Source organism: Somniosus microcephalus, unplaced genomic scaffold, assembly GCF_052327205.1.
Source record: "Somniosus microcephalus isolate GS21.2 unplaced genomic scaffold, FLI_Smic_1.0 unresolved_chr4, whole genome shotgun sequence".
NCBI classification, from domain to species: domain Eukaryota; kingdom Metazoa; phylum Chordata; class Chondrichthyes; order Squaliformes; family Somniosidae; genus Somniosus; species Somniosus microcephalus.
In genome coordinates this window covers 5,491,989-5,503,521 of record NW_028225182.1, presented here as the reverse complement: position 1 = coordinate 5,503,521, position 11,533 = coordinate 5,491,989, and the positions used below count along the sequence as shown (strand labels likewise).

The window sequence follows — 11,533 nt, the reverse complement described above, 5'->3', positions numbered from 1 at the left end:
AGGTCATGGCCCTGTGGGTAGCGGAGCGGGCCCAGGGGCCGTGTAGCCTGATCCTGCTCCTGTTTTCGTGTGTCTAATGCTGTTAGATTCAGGAGATAGTCCTGTCATAGTGGATTGGCGGTTAGGATCAGATCAGCCATGATCTTATTGAATGGCGGAGCAGGCTCGAGGGGCCAATTGGCCTACTCCTGCTCCTATTTCTTATGTTCTTATGTTCTTATTCACACCTTTGACTGCTGTGATTATCTCTCTGCTGAGGTGTGATAAATGGCAGTTGGAAAGGATACCTGTAAACATCTGACATGATTCTCTGACTATATAAGCTGTTTCTTTATGCATTTCTCCACTTCACCTGAAGAAGGAGCAGCGCTCCGAAAGTTTGTTATTTCAAATAAAGCTGTTGGACTATAACCTGGTGTTGTGTGACTTCTTACATTTGTCCATCCCAGTCCAACTTCGGCATCTCCACACCACAGACACAATAAACAAAGCCAGAGAGAAAGACAGAATCGGGAATCTCCGGGAAATAGACAAGAGATATTGACAAGGACTAAAGCGCTTTGCGATCAGAAAATTGCCTGAACCCCTGTGGTTAATGAAAGGGATTTTGCTGCTTGAGTTCCTGATACGCCTTGGGCTTCTGGAGAACTTGTTTCGTAGTTTGCAGAAACGCGGCTCAGACATGCTGTTGTGACCGGGCCGGGCCTGACTGCAATCAGCGACAATGAAATATAATATCGACAGGCCCGGCTAGGTCAGTCGGTAGAGCATGAGACTTTTAATTTTAGAGTCGTGGGTTCGAGCCCCACGTTAGGCGGTATTTATTTTGTTAAACTTTTATTTTGCTTTCAAAGCGTCATTAATTGAGCGATAACCTTGTTTTGCACAATGAAAGAAATGCGAACTGAGAAAATACTGCAGATGCTGGAAATCTGAATTGAAACAGAAAATGCTGGAGATACTCAGCAGGTCAGGCAGCTTCTGAGAAGAGAGAAACAGAGTTAACGTTTCTGGTCGATAACCTTTCGTCAGAACTTGAAAAAAGAGGTAATGGAACAGATTTTTAAGCAAATGTAGGGGATTCTATGAGATCATGGCTCATCTCCTGCCTCAAATCCATTCACCGGCCCTATCGCCATATCCCTTGATGCCCTTACCAGACAGAAATCTACCGACTTCTGTTTTGAACATACCCAATGACTGAGCCTCCACAGCCATCTGGGGTAGAAAATTCCAAAGATTCACCACCCTCTGTGTGAAGAAATTTCTTCTACTCTCAGTCCTGAATGGCCTAACCTTTATCCTGAGGCTGTGGCCCCTGGTTCTAGACTCCCCAGCCAAGGGAAACATTCTCCCAGCATCCAACCGATCAAACCCTGTAATAATTTTGCATGCTTAATGAGATCCCCTCCCATTCTTCCGAATTCAAGAGATTGCAGGCCTACTTTACTCAATCTCTTCTCATACGAGGTCAGTGACAGTCTTGCAAATGGTGACTTGATATTCGGTAGAGGGGTCATCGTCCAGGCGGAGGTAGGAGGAGGTGTTGCAGAGTTGGCGTGCAGCTTCCGCTAGGTAGAGGTCGGTTCGCCAAACAGCAACAGCACCACCCTTGTCAGCAAGTTTTGTGCTTTGCATGTTAACTGTTAACTGTTACCCATATCACATTTTACACAATATATGGGCTACTCCAGCTCCTAATTCTTTTGCTTTATTTGTTATTTCCAGACACAGGAGAGCAATCTCGCCCCTGGACAAGCAGAAGGAGCAAGTTCGAACAAAATGATTCCGCAAACTTGATAACTGCTGCACTGTGGAACCGTCTCCACTTTCAGTACCAGGTCAGATGGAAATGTTAGACTTTTTTGAGGATGTAACTGGTAGAATAGATAAGGGAGAACCAGTGGATGTGGTGTATTTGGACTTTCAGAAGGCTTTCGATAAGGTCCCACATAAGAGATTGGCGTGCAAAGTTAAAGCTCATGGGATTGGGGGTAAGGTACAGACTTAGATAGAGAACTGGTTGGCAGACAGGAAGCAAAGAGTATGTCTAAACGGGTCTGTTTCCAAGTGGCAGGCAATTACTGGTGGGGTAGGGCAGGGATAAGTGCTAGGACTCCAGCTACTCACAATATATATTAATGATCTAGAAGGTTGAACTAGATGTAATAACTCCAAGTTTGCAGACGACACAATGCAAGGTGGGCATGTGTGCTGTGAGGAGGATGCAGAGAAACTCCAGTATGATATGGACAGGTTAGGTGATTTAGCAGAAGCATGGCAGATGCAGTATAATGTGGATAAATGTGAGGTTATCAACTTTGGTTGCAAAAACAGGAAGACAGCTTATTATCAGAATGTCAATAGATTGGGAAAAGGGGAACTGCAATGAGACCTGGGTGTCCGTGTGCACCAATCGCTGAAGGTAAGCATGCAGGTGCAGCAGGTGGTTAAGAAGGCAAATGTTGGCCTTTATAGTGAGAGGTTTCGAGTACAGGAGCCAGGATGTCTTGCTGCATTTGTACAAGGCCTTGGTGAGACCATACCTTGAGTATTGTGTGCAGCTTTGGTCACCTTATCTGAGCAAGGATGTTCTTGCCATGGAGGGAGTGCAGCGAAGATTCACCAGACTGATACATGGGATGGCAGGAATGACGTATGAAGACAGATTGAGATGATTAGGCTTATATTCGCTAGAGTTTAGAAGAACGAGAGGGGATCTCATTGAAACTTACAAAATTCTAACAGGACTAGACACACTAGATGCAGGAAGAATGATCCCGATGGTGCGGGAATCCAGAACCAGTGGTCACAGTCTAAGGATAAGGGGTAAGCCACTTATGGCTGAGATGAGGAGGAATTTCTTCACCCAGAGAGTGGTGAACCTGTTGAATTCTGTACCACAGAAGGCAGTTGAGGCCAATTCATTAAATATATTCAAGAAGGAGTTAGATATATTTCTTAAGGCTAAAGAGAAAAAGGGAAAATGGGAGAAAGCAGGGACAGGGTACTGAATGTGGATGATCAGCCATGATCTCATTAAATGGCGGGGCAGGCTCGAGGGGCCTATCTTCTATGTTTCTATGTGAATGGAGCAGGTGAACTGCTGAATCCCACTTTTGAGGGATGTCCCAAAGTGCTTGACAGTGGTGTGAAATTAAATGAGTTCCGCTTGGTAATTAAAATTAAAGACTGTCAGAAGTGGGATTGGAACCCACGTCGCCAGAGAAGATTGCGATCTGAACGCAGCGCCTTAGACCGCTCGGCCATCCTGACTTCTTCCGTTAATTTCGGCATCTCATCACTTCCACATGAAGAACGTTTCCGTCCGGGTGCTTGTTCAATGCTGTTGAAGGCTCAGTTACCGGGATATCATCTCCCCCGGGGTTTTCCTGAGCTTGTGCTCATTGTATGGGGAGGTTTTTTCCATGTCCCTGGAATCTTGCAGCTCCAGGGATGGGCAGCAACAATCTGAGCTCTGGAGCTGGGGAAAAGCGATTAATTAATGGGTTTGTTTTCGGGCCTGAAATGCGGCTTAGATCTGTTGGTATTAACCGAGGCCGGGGCTGCGAGATATTTCAGTTTGTTCACGTTTAACCAGAGGAATATCCGCAGTCAGGAGCTGAAAAGGACCAAGAGCTGAAAAAACACCAGAAAAAAGATAAGAAATATCAGCAATTGTGATCAACTCTTTAATGTGTGTTCTGGTAGTTTCGTGGTTTAATTGTTTTAATCAACATTCATTAACCGAAAGCGTTGTTTTGCAGAATGCAAGAAATGCTCACAGTAAGGGACAGTCGAAAGTTGAGTAATTTAACTTTAATAATTTGTGAAAGTTTATTCATTGCCGACGATTTATACCCTATCAGAATTTACGCACTGTGTATTTTAGGAGTCTGCTTTAAATTGTTCGTTGCTTCTGACACAAGAAACCTGTTAAATTTACTTCACAGAAAAATAATGTTTCCGCCCGGGCACCTTTCGCGAGTGAGGCAAACGTGATAACCGCTGCACTACGAAAACCTCTACTTAATTCAGCATCGAGAAAGCACTGTTCAGACAGAAGGGACACTACAGAATCGCTCTTTCTGCAATGATTTCCTTTCACTGGCATTTCTCTGACCGAACTGCACAAGTCAAAAATGTTCCTTTCAAACTCATTAAACTGCCGAATTTCCTTCCCTCTGGTTTAACCCAGGGGTTTAAATTGTTCTGCAAACCATGAACCAGGTTCACCTGAATTCCAAGGTGTGTAAGGAAATCAAGCATCAAAAGCGCTTTCATTAACCACAGGGATTCAGGCAATTTTCTGATCGCAAAGCGCTTTCTCACCTTGTCAAAATCTCTCGTGTGTTTGTCGGTGTTTCCCGATTCTGCCTGTCTCTCGGGCTCTGTTTATTCTGTGTGGCCACCTGCAGGTTGATCTTGAGCGAATACCTGTGCTTGTGTCTTGTCACATTAAATAAATGAGGAATTGTGGCGCTTCACTCCCTGACACTGGGGAAAGAGTGAGACAGTCGTTGGAGCAAGTGTCTGGTTATTGTGAAACGACAAAGAAAACAGTAATTCTGCAAATACCCGGAGAAACAATGACCCCGACGTGATTTGAACACGCAGCTTTACAAACCGATTGAGACGCGGTGCCGTTGACGCCACGAGAGTTTATAGGCCCAATGTACTCAATCTCTCCTCATAGGACAATCTTATCATCATTGAAAACAATCAGGTTTGATTCCCAGTCAGGGATTTCAGTTCTGACAAAGACCATTGAAGTCTGTGAGAATCTTAATAATTGTATTAAAACCAACAAAAATGTGTGTTGCACACTGAAGGAAATTGTAACATGTTTGCCGGGTGACAGTCAAACTTTAATAACTTTCGTCAGAGATTCATAGATTTATAACAAAAGGCGACTGATTTCTCCAGCGTTTCCGTAGTGTAGTGGTTATCACGTTCGCCTAACACGTGAAAAGTCCCCGGTTCGAAACCGGGCGGAAACATTTTGTAAATCATGTTAATTTAAATCGTAGAAAAATGGATCAATTCCCATTTGTTATGCAAAGTAACAAAGTCCTGTTACATTTGTGTTATTCTGTACAGTTATGCACACACACAGAACACTACGGTGTCGCTCGCTCACTTCCGTTTCCGGACCTGACCGTGCAGACAGCCTCTCTCAAAGCTACACAATCCGGCTGCTTTCAGTTGAATTGTGAAAGATTATTCAAGGATCCTGCAGCTTTACTTCGGTTCACAACAGCAGATCGAAGCCGCGTTGCTGCAAACAACAAACCATGTTTTCCAGAATTCCAAGGGGTATACGGAACTAAACCATTAAAATTCCCTTCATTAACCTCAGGGGTTCAGGTAATTTTCTGTGATTCTATAACAAGTTATTAAAGTTTGACTGTCATCCGGTATACATGTTAGCAATTCCTGCAGTGTGCGACAAAATGTTGTGGGTTGATTAATGATAATAGAAACAATTATGAAGTGTCTCACAGACTTCAATGATCCCTTAATACCGTTGGTTGACTAAAAGCTATCAATCGCAGTTTAAAATGAGCAATTCATAATGCATCTTTGAAAGAGCTATCCAATCAGTCCCACTCCGCTGCTCTTCCCCCATAGCCCTGCTGACACTCCTGCCAGTGGAAACTGTTTCCCCCATAATTTTGATCACCTCTATTAAATCTCCCCTGACCAGTGATTAATGGAGTTCAACGCGGGCAAGTATCAGATCATCCACTTGGGGCCGAGCAAAGATCGGTCAGTGTGTGGTCTGAAAACATCATGTGAGAGAATAGGTTTTTTCTGTGAAGTAGCCGGCCCCATTAAATTTTGCAAATGTTGCCCCAGATCGCTGCTCTCTCAAGCAATGAACATTTTAAACCATTCTCCTAAAATGCAATGTGTAAAATGAGATATGAGTTATCAGTTCAGGAGATGCAAAGAGCAAAATAAATGAATGAAGTTTCGACTGTCCCTCAGTAACCATATTATCATGTCTTTCATTCTGCAAAATAAAGTTACCGGTTAATTAATGGTGATTAAAGCAGTTCTTATTTATTCACATTAGATGCATGTAATTAATTTAATAAAATTACATCGCATTCATGAATAAGAAACGGTGATATCAAAATTTCTTACCTAACCGGGAATCGAACCCAGCTCGCGATACTGATAGGAATACGTTATTGAATCATTTAATGGTGCCTCAAAAAATATCACACTGCTAAATTAAAATCACTGCTTTAATGTGTTTCGGTGTTGAAGGGGATTGAAAAAAGCCCAGACTGCGCCCGCGGTGAGACAGAGTTCGAAATTACAAAGAAGTTGGTGCTGTGAAGTAACAGCTGGTCGAAAGCTGACACCGATTGAAGGACGAGAAACCGCTCAATATAAAGGATGAGCTCACAAACGTTACTTTCTGTATTCTGTGTAAAAGGACTCCCAAATTCTTGAATATACTCAATGACTGAGCATCCACTGCCCTCTGAGGTTGAGAATTGCAAAGATTCACAAGCCTCTGAGTGAAGAAATGTCTCCTCATCTGAGTCTCAAATGGCCGGCCCCTTATCCTGAGACTCTGCCTCCTAGTTCGAGACTCTCCAGCCAGGGGAAACAACCTCTCATCTTCTACCGTTTCAAGACCTCCAAGAAAATTGTACCTTTCAATGACAACACATCTCGTACTTCTGAACTCCAGAGATTATAGGCCCAATCTACTCAATCTCTCCTCATAGGACAATCCAATCATCATTGAAAACAATCAGGTTTGATTCCCAGTCAGGGATTTCAGTTCTGACAAAGACAATTGAAGTCTGTGAGAATCTTATTAATTGTATTAAAACGAACAAAAATGTGTGTTGCAAACTGAAGGAAATTGCAACATGTTTGCTGGGTGACAGTCAAACTTAAATAACTTTCTTCATAGATTCATAGATTTATAGCCAAAGGCGACTGTTTTATCCAGCGTTTCCGTAGTGTAGTGGTTATCACGTGCGCCTAACACGCGAAAGGTCCCCGGTTCGAAACCGGGCGGAAACATTTTGTAAATCATGTTCATTTAAATCGTAGTAAAATGGGTCAATTCGCATTTGTTATGCAATGTAACAAAGTCCTGTTACATTTGTGTTATTCTGTACAGTTGTACACACACACAGAACACTACGGTTTCGCTCGCTCACTTCCGTTTCCAGCCCTGACCGTGCAGACAGCCCCTCTCAAAGTTGCACATTCCGGCTGCTTTCAGTTGAATTGTGAAAGATTATTCAAGGATCCTGCAGCTTTACCTCGGTTCACAACAGCAGATCTAAGCCCCGTTTCTGCAAACTACAAACCATGTTTTCCAGAATTCCAAGGTGTATACGGAACTCAACCATTAAAATTCCCTTCATTAACCACAGGGGTTCAGGCAATTTTCTATGATTCTATAAAAAGTTATTGAAGTTTGACTGTCATCCGGTATACATGTTAGCAATTCCTGCAGTGTGCAACAAAATGTTGTGGGTTGATTAATGATAATAGAAACAGTTATGAAGTGTCTCACAGACTTCAATGATCCCTTAATACCGTTGGTTAACTAAAATCTATCAATTGCAGGTTAAAATGAGGAATTCATATTGCATCTTTGAAAGAGCTATCCAATCAGTCCCACTCCGCTGCTCTTCCCCCATAGCCCTGCTGACACTCCTGCCAGTGGAAACGGTTTCCCCCTTAATTTTGATCACCTCTATTAAATCTCCCCTGACCAGTGAATAATGGAGCTCAACGCGGGCAAGTGTCAGATCATCCACTTGGGGCCTAGCAAAGATCAGTCAGTGTGTGGTCTGAAAACATCATGTGAGAGAATCGGTTTTTTCTGTGAAATAGCCGGTCCCGTTAAATTTTACAAATGTTGCCCCAGATGGCTGCTCTCTCAAGCAATGAACATTTTAAACCATTCTCCTGAAATGCAATGTGTAAAATGAGATATGGGTTAACAGTTCAGGAGATGCAAAGAGCAAAATAAATGAATGAAGTTTCGACTGTCCCTCAGTAACCATATTATTATGTCTTTCATTCCGCAAAATAAAGTTACCGGTTAATTAATGGTGATTAAAGCAGTTCTTATTTATTCACATTAGATGCATGTAATTAATTTAATAAAATTACATCGCATTCATGAATAAGAAACGGTGATATCAAAATATCTTCTCGAACCGGGAATCGAACACAGCCTGCAACACTGATAGGAATAAATTATTGAATCATTTAATGGTGCCTCGAAAAATGTCACGCTGCTAAATTAAAATCACTGCTTTAATGTGTTTCGGTGTTGAAGGGGATTGAAAAAAGCCCAGACTGCGCCCGCGGTGAGACAGAGTTCGAACTTACAAAGAAGTTGGTGCTGCGAAGTAACCGCTGAGCGAAAGCTGACAACGATTAAAGAAGGAGACAGCGCTCAATATAAAGGAAGAGCTCACAAACGTTAATTTCTGTATTCTGTGTAAAAGGACTCCCAAATCCTTGAATATACACAATGACTGAGCATCCACTGCCCTCTGAGGTTGAGAATTGCAAAGATTCACAAGCCTCTGAGTGAAGAAATGTCTCCTCATCTGACTCTCAACTGGCCGGCCCCTTATCCTGAGACTCTGCCCCCTAGTTCTAGACTCTCCAGCCAGGGGAAACAACCTCTCAGCTTCTACCCTTTCAAGCCCTGCATGAAAATTGTACCTTTCAATGAGAACTCCTCTCGTTCTTCTGAACTCCAGAGATTATAGGCCCAATCTACTCAATCTCTCCTCATAGGACAATCCTATCATCATTGAAAACAATCAGGTTTGATTCCCAGTCAGGGATTTCAGTTCTGACAAAGACCATTGAAGTCTGTGAGAATCTTAATAAATGTATTAAAACCAACAAAAATGTGTGTTGCTCACTGAAGGAAATTGTAACATGTTTGCTGGGTGGCAGTCAAACTTTAAAAACTTTCTTCATAGATTCATAGATGTTTAGCAAAAGGCGACTGTTCGATCTAGCGTTTTCGTAGTGTAGTGGTTATCACGTTCGCCTAACACGCGAAAAGTCACCGATTCGAAACCGGGCGGCAACATTTTGTAAATCATATTCATTTATGTCGTAGAAAAATGGATCAATTCGCATTTGTTATGCAATGTAGTAAAGTCCTGTTACATTTGTGTTATTCTGTACAGTTCTGCACACACACAGAAAACTACGGTGTCGCTCTCTCGCTTCCGTTTCCGGACCTGACCGTGCAGACAGCCCCTCTCAAAGCTGTACATTCCGGCTGCTTTCAGTTGAATTGTGAAAGATTATTCAAGGATCCTGCAGCTTTACCTCGGTTCACAACGGCAGATCTAAGCCGCGTTTCTGCAAACTACAAACCATGTTTTCCAGAATTCGAAGGTGTATACGGAACTCAAACATTAAACTTCCCTTCATTAACCACAGGGGTTCAGGCAATTTTCTCTGAATCTATAAAACGTTATTAAAGTTTGACTGTCATCCGTTATACATGTTAACAATTCCTGCAGTGTGCAACAAAATGTTGTGGGTGGATTATTGATAATGGAAACAATTATGAAGTGTCTCACAGACTTCAATGATCCCTTAATAACGTTGGTTAACTAAAATCTATCAATCGCAGGTTAAAATGAGCAATTCATGATGCATCTTTGAACGAGCTATCCAATCAGTCCCACTCCGCAGGTCGTCCCCCATAGCCCTGCTGACACTCCTGCCAGTGGAAACTTTTCCCCCCTTAATTTTGATCACCTCTATTAAATATCCCCTGACCAGTGATTAATGGAGTTCAACGCGTTCAAGTGTCAGATCATCCACTTGGGGCCTAGCAAAGATTGGTCAGTGTGTGGTCTGAAAACATCATGTGAGAGAATCAACATACACTTAAAATTCGTTTAGGTAAATTTTGTCAAGGTTTAAAATTTTAAGTTTTACATTTATATTTCAAAACATTCAATTTGAATTTTAAATCATAGATTCATAGAATCATAGATTGATACGGCACAGAAGGAGCCCATGCAGCCCATTGAGTCTGTGCTGGCACTTTGAAAGAGCTCTTCAAATAATCCCACTCCCCTGATGTTTCACACAGAATCACACAGAAACCCCACAATGCAGATAGAGGCCATTTCGGCCCATCGAGCCTGCACCGACACATGTCCCACCCGATTCCCGTAACCCCTACACGAACACATATCCCACGCTATCCCCATAACCCCACGTATTTAATCCCCCGAACACTAAGGGTCAATTTATCATAGCCAATCAACCTAACCTGCACACCTGCAAATTTCTCCTTTACAATGATTTATTCAATTCTCTTTTGAAAGTTACTATTGTGTCTGCTCCACCGCCCTTTCAGGCAGCGCATTCCCGATCACAACAACTGGCTGCGGTAAAAAAAACTCCTCATCTCCCCTCTGGTACCTTTTGCCGGTTTGGTTCAATCGGTGTCCTCCAGTTACCGACCCTCCTGCCACTGGAAACAGATTCTCCTTATTTACTCTTATCAAAACATCTTGTAAATTTACAAACCTCGATTAAATTTCCTCTTAATCTTCTGCAGAAAAACAATTGCAGCTTCTCAGTCGATCAACATAACTGAAGTCAACTCATCCCTGGGGCCACTCGCTCTTTGTGCTTGTCTCTCTTTTTTGTCTCTATCTGTCTCTCTCTTTGTCCCTGCCTCTCTCTTTGTCCCTGTCTCTCTCTTTGTCCCTGTCTCTCTCTTTGTCTCTGCCTCTCTCTTTGTCTCTGCCTCCCTCTTTGTCCCTGTCTCTCTATCTGTCTGTCTGTCTCTTTCTCACTCTGTTCACAGTTAGCTTCTAGTTCTGATCAAACACTGCAAGTTTCAGTTCCACGTTACTATCGTGGTGAGTATCCCCGCCTGTCACGCGGAAGACCGGGATTCAATTCCCCGACGGCAGGTTTTTTTTTTAACAACTCCAATTTTTTAATTTCTTCCCAGTTCCTTGAAATGCTCCTTGGAAAAGTTGAACTGAAAAAGTTCAAGTGAAATAATTTTAAAAGATTTACCGACATAAGAAGAACTGTATAAAAACTCCCTGCACCTGCTCCTCGTTGGAATCGTGCTCCCCTCTATTTCCTTCTCACTGTTGTGTGGGGCAGAGAGGAGTCATAACGGCACAGAATGAGACCATTGAATGCTTAATTAAATTCATTTATTTTGAACATGTGACCATTTATTCTTAATTCCGTGATGTGAAATGTTATTTATTTGGAGATTTCTATTATGCTTATGGGATTCCGTACATAAAGCATCATAGGAATCCCCTGCATGATTGGTTGGCCTGGCCAACGGATGCTGCCGAACCATGAGCGCCAATGGTATCCGTGGGCCTTTATGCTTGCGTACGCCAGCAGGCCCAAGACCGCAAGAGTGCGAAGCTCCGGAGGCACCAGTTAATTCGGATTTGTTTCTCGGTTCGAAGGCGTAAGCCGGCGCCAAACCTCCGATCGCAATCTCAAGGCCCATCATATT

At 42.8% G+C, this 11,533-nt stretch overlaps 3 non-coding genes across 3 annotated transcripts; 2 read left to right on the top strand and 1 right to left on the bottom strand.

Annotated features, from left to right (window-relative positions):
• Positions 1-3,193: 3,193 nt before the first annotated feature.
• trnal-cag (transfer RNA leucine (anticodon CAG)) lies at positions 3,194-3,276 on the bottom strand. The gene has a single exon. It is a non-coding gene; the product is annotated as a tRNA-Leu (tRNA).
• A 1,651-nt stretch (positions 3,277-4,927) lies between these two features.
• Positions 4,928-5,000, top strand: trnav-aac (transfer RNA valine (anticodon AAC)). The gene has a single exon. It is a non-coding gene; the product is annotated as a tRNA-Val (tRNA).
• Positions 5,001-6,977: 1,977 nt separating this feature from the next.
• Positions 6,978-7,050, top strand: trnav-aac (transfer RNA valine (anticodon AAC)). Its single transcript has one exon. It is a non-coding gene; the product is annotated as a tRNA-Val (tRNA).
• The last annotated feature ends 4,483 nt before the right edge of the window (positions 7,051-11,533 follow it).